General features: G+C 37.2%; 1 non-coding gene across 1 annotated transcript; it reads left to right on the plus strand.

Moving 5' to 3' along the window:
- Positions 1-3,962: 3,962 nt before the first annotated feature.
- LOC122236744 lies at positions 3,963-4,069 on the plus strand. The gene has a single exon (XR_006214996.1). It is a non-coding gene; the product is annotated as a U6 spliceosomal RNA (small nuclear RNA).
- The last annotated feature ends 4,274 nt before the right edge of the window (positions 4,070-8,343 follow it).

Below are 8,343 nucleotides of genomic sequence, written 5' to 3' on the forward strand. Positions count from 1 at the left end.
CACACACACACACCCCGCATCTTCTTGATCCATCTATGTATCGATGGACACTTGGGCTGCTTCCACAATTTGGCTATTGTAAATGATGCTGCAATAAACATAGGGGTGGATATATCTTTTCCAATTATTGTTTTCTTATTCTTTGGGTAAATACCTACTAATGGAATTACTACATCATATGGCAATTCTATTGTTAATCTTTTGAAGAACATCTATACTGTTTTCCACAGTGTCTGCACCAGTTTGCATTCCTACCAACAGTGCACTAGGGTTTCTTTTTCCCCACATCCTTGCTGATATTTATTGTTTCTTGTGTTTTTGATTTTAGCCATTCTGACAGGTGTGAGGTGATATCTCACTGTGATTTTGATATGCATTTCCCTAACGATTAGTGATGTATAGCATCTTTTCATGTGTCTGTTGGCCATCTGTATGTCTTCTTTGGAGAAATGTCTGTTCATGTCTTCTGCCCATTTTTAATTGGATTATTTTATTTTTGGGTGTTGAGTTGTCTAAGTTTTTTATGTATTTTTGATACTAACCCTTTATCAGATATGTCATTTGCAAATATATTCTCTCATTCAGTAGGTTGTATTTTAGCTTCATTGATTATTTCCTTTGCTGTACAAAAGCTTTTTATTTTGATGTAGTCCCAACAGTTTATTTTTCCTTTTGTTTCTTTTGCCACAGGAGACTAATTTAGAAAAATGTTGCTATAGCCCATGTCAGAGAAATTCTGCCTGTGCTCTTTTCTAGGATTTTTATGTTTTCAGGCCTCACATTTAGGTTTTTAATCCATTTTGAGTTTATTTTTGTGTATGGTGTAAGAAAGTGGTCCAGTTTCATTCTTTTTCACATAGCTGTCCTATTTTCCCAACACCAAATGGTGTTTTTGTTATTACTACTGAGCATTTGGAGCATTCTGCTCCAAAATTACCTGCCCTCCTGACCATCCAAACTGCCATTCCTATGAATTAGGTCAGTAATCCAATTATGTGGCTATGGAAACTTACAACAACGTGTGAACGAATGATAATTTTTAAAAGAGCATCAGAATTGGTAAAATTTATGGGAAAAAGTGATTTTTGTATGTTAGTGTGCTGGCCATTTTACCACCATTATACAGTGAATGGTTAACAACCACTAAGAGAATTTTTATTTCGCCCACTCAATTTCTTCCCTAGATCTCCCAGAGAAGTGTCTTCTCTTGGGATTTTGTGATTCAGAGTTGGGAGAAAAAGACTGAAAAGAAGAGAAGTTCTTTGTTTATGGCTGACGAAGGAGCTTAAGGAGAGTCAAGTAACTGAGAGTGGATATGAGAGAAAAAGGGGTTTAAGAAGTATTGCTAAAGGCTATGTGTCCTCTTGAAATATCTTCAAGAATCACATACTACTGAAGAAACACATGTATTATAATCTGTTAGCTGTTCATGTTCATTCCTTAATTCAATAGCCACCTATGTAGGTATGCCAGTTTACTAGACACTGTTAGGAATCCAAAGACAATAGAATTCACTTAAGCCTAGTAGTAGATAAGCCCTTCAAAGGGCTTATCAAATATATGTAAAGAAATTGAGCATATTAGATTTTTGTACATTTTTAGGCTTAGATTGCTATACTACTTAATAAGACTGGACAACATGGGTCATATCTTCATATCAACATTTATTTAACACTAAACTAATACCAGATAATGTATTTTACCACTCTTCATGCATTATCCTATTTAATATTTACTCCAATCCTTTAAGATATACTATTGCACCTACATTCATACAAAAGGAAAACCAGGCTTAAAGAGGTGACATAACCTGCCACGGTAACACAGCTAGTATGTTTCAAAGCCAGGACTTGAATTTCAGAGACTGACCTCTCAATCATTCACTGTACAATTTCATGTAAACCAGTCCCCCTGTTGATAAATTGTACAGCAGAAGGGACTTTGATCAACTATGGTGAAGGATAGGAGAGTAGAGAAGTGGAGCCTTTACTTTCCCTTCTGTAATCAAATTGGCTCATCAAGCTCAGAGGACCAGAGTCACAACAGCCCCCAGTAGCTGTAAGGTTAGTGACAACTTTGCTTGTATGGCTAAAACACGTGAATAATGGAGCACCCAATGGTGCATACAAATAGTTTTTGAAATAACATTCAAGAGGAATACAAAGAACCAATGCCTACATTCCTACAAACAAAAAAGGAAGCTGCCTACATGAAATTAGGTTACCTGATTATGCTTAGAGCAGGGGCATTCCCTGTTACAGATATCATTGTAACTGGTAGATTAATTCATGAGTTATTCCAAACTTAGATATTATGATCAGATACAACCAGATCTACATAGATGTCTCTCCCTTAACAACGATAGAAAGGAATTCTTTAAAAAATGTAATCAAATACATTAATACACAGAATGATGTCATGGGTAAAGTATAAAAAATTACCAAATATTTATCTGATTTATATACTGTATAGTCTACTACTAGGCTTAAGTCAATTCTATTGTCTTTGGATTCCCAACAGTGTCTAGTAAACTGGCATACCTACATAGGTGACTATTGAATTAAGGAATGAACATGAACAGCTAACAGATTATAATACATGTGTTTCTTCAGTAGTATGTGATTCTTAAGTAACAATTAATACCTCCTTTAAGGAATAACTAAATTTTTCCAAGCCCCTGTGGCTCGGCTCAAAGTCACAGTGGTGACAATGGGCCTCTCTTGTATCATTCTTAGGTTTCACATTTGCTGTTACATAGTAAGACGTTATTTGCTAATAGCATATTAATAAACAGCTTCTTAAACACCCTCTGAATTTCTAGAAGCCCATTTTCTATTGTTCAAGGCTCTCTACCTTAACCACTGCTATTATGCTTTTTCTTCCCTATTGTTCTTTGTGCCAGGTTCAGAGTTCCATGCATACCTTACTCACTAGTTTATGTTCACTATCTTTGTGTGTAAGATCAGAGTCTCTGTATTTAGAGAGGGCTGATGCAAATACTTCCTGCTGAATTTTTGTGGAACCTAAGACAAATTGAACATTTACATTTAAGAAAAAATTTTCTCATCTGTAAAATGGAAATAATAATGATAATTATTATCATTATATATCATCTTTTCATAGCCTATCTAATCTTTGCTCATATTCTGTGGATTATGCCTCCATGATACTAAAAATTATTCCCACCTGAAAATGCGCAACACAGGGGCTTTATTGTATCGCTATACCTGTCATATTAAACACTTCCTTAACTGGAACACTCAAGAGTACTGTTAAATTTAAGTACTGCATGGTCAGTTAGCATTAAGTAGACTTGGCTTTTATTGATTTCAGATTAGTTTAGAAGGAAAGAGGCCTAGTGGACATGAGGCATGTGCACTTACATTTTAAGAAGAATAGGATGAAGTGGGAGGAGAAGATGAAGGTACAGACCCTGGTCATTGCAAGGACAGTACCGGGAATTAGATCTCACTGGAAGGCTCAGTGACCTAAGAGAGGGGACACCACATAAAAAAAGAAAGAGAGGATGACAACCAACATTTTTTTTCCATCCTAGTTTTACCTAAAGCTCTCCTGGCATAGGTAAGAACAACAACAATAATAATAGTAACAGTGATAGCTAACATTTACTGAGCAATTATTGTATGGCTGACAAGCACATAGAAGTGTTCCATAAGAGTTAAAATTTCCAAGATTCTATTCTTTAGTCCATAAATACATAGTAATATTTTTAGATCATATATTCTGATTTAAGATTCTGCAAATGTGGTTATTATAAGGTTATGATAAGTCACAGGAATAAGCTTCATATGCTTCCACAAGCGGATTTTGCAAGCAGGATATACCAACATACTGCAACTGAGAACAGCAACACATGAAGACCTAGATTGGAATAAAAGAAAAGTCAGCTTTGTTCTATTCCCCCCAAAATGATAGAATAACCGTTCATAGAAAATACTCCTGTGCTCGCTTCGGCAGCACATATACTAAAATTGGAACGATACAGAGAAGATTAGCATGGCCCCTGTGCAAGGATGACATGCAAATTCGTGAAGCATTCCATATTTTTAAAAAGGCATTGAAATCCAAGAGGCACAGAGAACTCCCTTCAGACGTAACTTGAATCGATCTTCTGCACGACATATCATAGTGAAACTGGCAAAATACAAGGATAAAGAGAAAATTCTGAAAGCAGCTAGAGATAAACGTGCTCTAACATATAAAGGGAGACCTATAAGACTCGTGACTGATCTCTCTACTGAAACTTGGCAGGCCAGAAAGGAATGGCAGGAGATCTTCAATGTGATGAACAGAAAAAAATATCCAGCCGAGAATCCTTTATCCAACAAGTCTGTCATTTAGAATAGAAGGAGAGATAAAGGTGTTCCCAAACAAACAAAAACTGAAGGAAATCGTCACCACTAAACCAGCCCTACAAGAGATCCTAAGGGGGATCCTGTGAGACAAAGTACCAGAGACATCACTACAAGCATGAAACCTATGGACATCACAATGACTCTAAACCCATATCTTTTTATAATAACACTGAATGTAAATGGACTAAATGCGCCAACCAAAAGACATAGGGTATCAGAATGGATAAAAAAAACAAGACCCATCTATTTGCTGTCTACAAGAGACTCATTTTAGATCTGAGGACACCTTCAGATTGAGAGTGAGAGGATGGAGAACTATTTATCATGCCACTGGAAGTCAAAAGAAAGCTGGAGTAGCCATACTTGTATCAGACAAACTAGACTTTAAAGGCTGTAACAAGAGAGGAAGAAGGGCATTCTATAATAATCACAGGGTCTATCCATCAGGAAGAGCTAACAATTATAAATGTCTATGCACCGAATACAGGAGCCCCCAAATACATAAAATAATTACTCACAAACATAAGCAACCTTATTGATAAGAATGTGGTCATTGCAGGGGACTTTAACACTCCATTTACAGAAATGGATAGATCATCTAGACACACGGTCAATAAAGAACAAGGGCCCTGAATGATACATTGGATCAGATGGACTTGACAGATATATTTAGAACTCTGCATCCCAAAGCAACAGAATATACTTTCTTCTCGAGTGCACATGGAACATTCTCCAAGATAGATCACATACTGGGTCACAAAACAGCCCTTCATAAGTATACAAGAATTGAGATCATACCATGCATACTTTCAGACCACAATGCTATGAAGCTTGAAATCAACCACAGGAAAAAGTCTGGAAAACCTCCAAAAGCATGGAGGTTAAAGAACACCCTACTAAAGAATGAATGGGTCAACCAGGCAATTCGAGAAGAAATTTAAAAATAAATGGAAACAAACGAAAATGAAAATACAACAATCCAAACGCTTTGGGATGCAGCGAAGGCAGTCCTGAGAGGAAAATACATTGCAATCCAGGCCTATCTCAAGAAACAAGAAAAATCCCAAATAGAAAATCTAACAGAACACCTAAAGGAAATAGAAGCAGAACAGCAAAGACACCCGAAACCCAGCAGAAGAAGAGAAATAATAAAGATCAGAGCAGAAATAAACAATATAGAATCTAAAAAAACTGGAGAGCAGATCAACGAAACCAAGAGTTGGTTTTTTGAAAAAATAAAATTGATAAATCTCTAGCCAGGCTTCTCAAAAAGAAAAGGGAGATGACCCAAATAGATAAAATCATGAATGAAAATGGAATGATTACAACCAATCCGTCAGAGATACAAGCAATTATCAGGGAATGCTATGAAAAATTATATGCCAACAAACTGGACAACCTGGAAGAAATGGACAAATTCCTAAACCCCTACACACTTCCAAAACTCAATCAGGAGGAAATAGAAAGCTTGAACAGACCCATAACCAGCAAAGAAATTGAATCAGTCATCAAAAATCTCCCAACAAATAAGAGTCCAGGACCAGATGGCTTCCCAGGGGAGTTCTACCAGACATTTAAAGCAGAGATAATACCCACCCTTCTCAAGCTATTCCAAAAAATAGAAAGGGAAGGAAAACTTCCACACTCATTCTATGAAGCCAGTATTACTTTGATTCCTAAACCAGACAGAGACCCAGTAAAAAAAGAGAACTACAGGCCAATATCCCTGATGAATATGGATGCAAAAATTCTCAATAAGATACTAGCAAATCGAATTCAACAGCATATAAAAAGAATTATTCACCATGATCAAGTGGGATTCATTCCTGGGATGCAGGGCTGGTTTAACATTCGCAAATCAATCAATGTGATACATCACATTAATAAAAGAAAAGATAAGAACCATATGATCCTGTCAATCGATGCAGAAAAGGCCTTTGACAAAATCCAGCAACCTTTCTTAATAAAAACCCTCAAGAAAGTCGGGATAGAAGGAACATACTTAAAGATCATAAAAGCCATTTATGAAAAGCCCACAGCTAACATCATCCTCAATGGGGAAAAACTGAGAGCTTTTTCCCTGAGATCAGGAACACGACAGGGATGCCCACTCTCACCGCTGTTGTTTACCATAGTGTTGGAAGTACTAGCATCAGCAATCACAACAAAAGGAAATCAAAGGCATCAAAATTGGCAAAGATGAAGTTAAGCTTTCACTTTTTGCAGATGACATGATATTATACATGGAAAATCCGATAGACTCCACCAGAAGTCTGCTAGAACTGATACATGACTTCAGCATAGTTGCAGGATACAAAATCAATGTACAGAAATCAGTTGCATTCTTATACACTAATAATGAAGCAACAGAAAGACAAATAAAGAAACTGACCCCATTCACAATTGCACCAAGAAGCATAAAATACCTAGGAATAAATCTAACCAAAGATGTAAAAGATCTGTATGCTGAAAAGTATAGAAAGCTTATGAAGGAAATTGAAGAAGATATAATGAAATGGAAAAACATTCTGTGCTCATGGATTGGAAGAATAAATATTGTCAAAATGTCAATACTACCCAAAGCTATCTACACATTCAATGCAATCCCAATCAAAATTGCACCTGCATTCTTCTCGAAACTAGGACAAGCAATCCTAAAATTCATATGGAACCACAAAAGGCCCCGAATAGCCAAAGTAATTTTGAAGAAGAACACCAAAGCAGGAGGCATCACAATCCCAGACTTTAGCCTCTACTACAAAGCTGTAATCCTCAAGACAGCATGGTATTGGCACAAAAACAGACACATAGACCAATGGAATAGAATAGAAACCCCAGAACTTGACCCACAAACATATGGCCAACTCATCTTTGACAAAGCAGGAAAGAACATCCAATGGAAAAAAGACAGTCTCTTTAACAAATGGTGCTGGGAGAACTGGACAGCAACATGCAGAAGATTGAAACTAGACCACTTTCTAACACCATTCACAAAAATAAACTCCAAATGGATAAAGGACCTGAATGTGAGACAGGAAACCACCAAAACCCTAGAGGAGAAAGCAGGAAAAGACCTCTCTGACCTCAGCCGTAGCAATCTCTTACTCAACACATCCCCAAAGGCAAGGGAATTAAAAGCAAAAGTGAATTACTGGGACCTTACGAAGATAAAAAGCTTCTGCACAGCAAAGGAAACAACCAACAAATCTAAAAGGCAACCAACGGAATGGGAAAAGATATTTGCAAATGACATATTGGACAAAGGGCTAGTATCCAAAATCTATAAAGAGCTCACCAAACTCCACACCCGAAAAACAAATAACCCAGTGAAGAAATGGGCAGAAAACATGAATAGACACTTCTCTAAAGAAGACATCCGGATGGCCAACAGGCACATGAAAAGATGCTCAACGTCACTCCTCATCAGGGAAATACAAATCAAAACCACACTCAGATACCACCTCACGCCAGTAAGAGTGGCCAAAATCAACAAATCAGGAGACTATAGATGCTGGAGAGGATGTGGAGAAACGGGAACCCTCTTGCACTGTTGGCGGGAATGCAAACTGGTGCAGCCACTCTGGAAAACAGTGTGGAGGTTCCTCAAAAAATTAAAAATAGACCTACCCTATGACTCAGCAATAGCACTGCTAGGAATTTACCCAAGGGATACAGGAGTACTGATGCATAGGGGCACTTGTACCCCAATGTTTATAGCAGCACTCTCAACAATAGCCAAATTATGGAAAGAGCTGAAATGTCCATCAACTGATGGATGGATAAAGAAATTGTGGTTTATATACACAATGGAGTACTACGTGGCAATGAGAAAGAATGAAATATGGCCCTTTGTAGCAACATGGATGGAACTGGAGAGTGTTATTCTAAGTGAAATAAGCCATACAGAGAAAGACAGATACCATATGGTTTCACTCTTATGTGGATCCTGAGAAACTTAACAGAAACC

This window comes from Panthera tigris, chromosome A2 (genome assembly GCF_018350195.1).
Source record: "Panthera tigris isolate Pti1 chromosome A2, P.tigris_Pti1_mat1.1, whole genome shotgun sequence".
Classification (NCBI taxonomy): domain Eukaryota; kingdom Metazoa; phylum Chordata; class Mammalia; order Carnivora; family Felidae; genus Panthera; species Panthera tigris.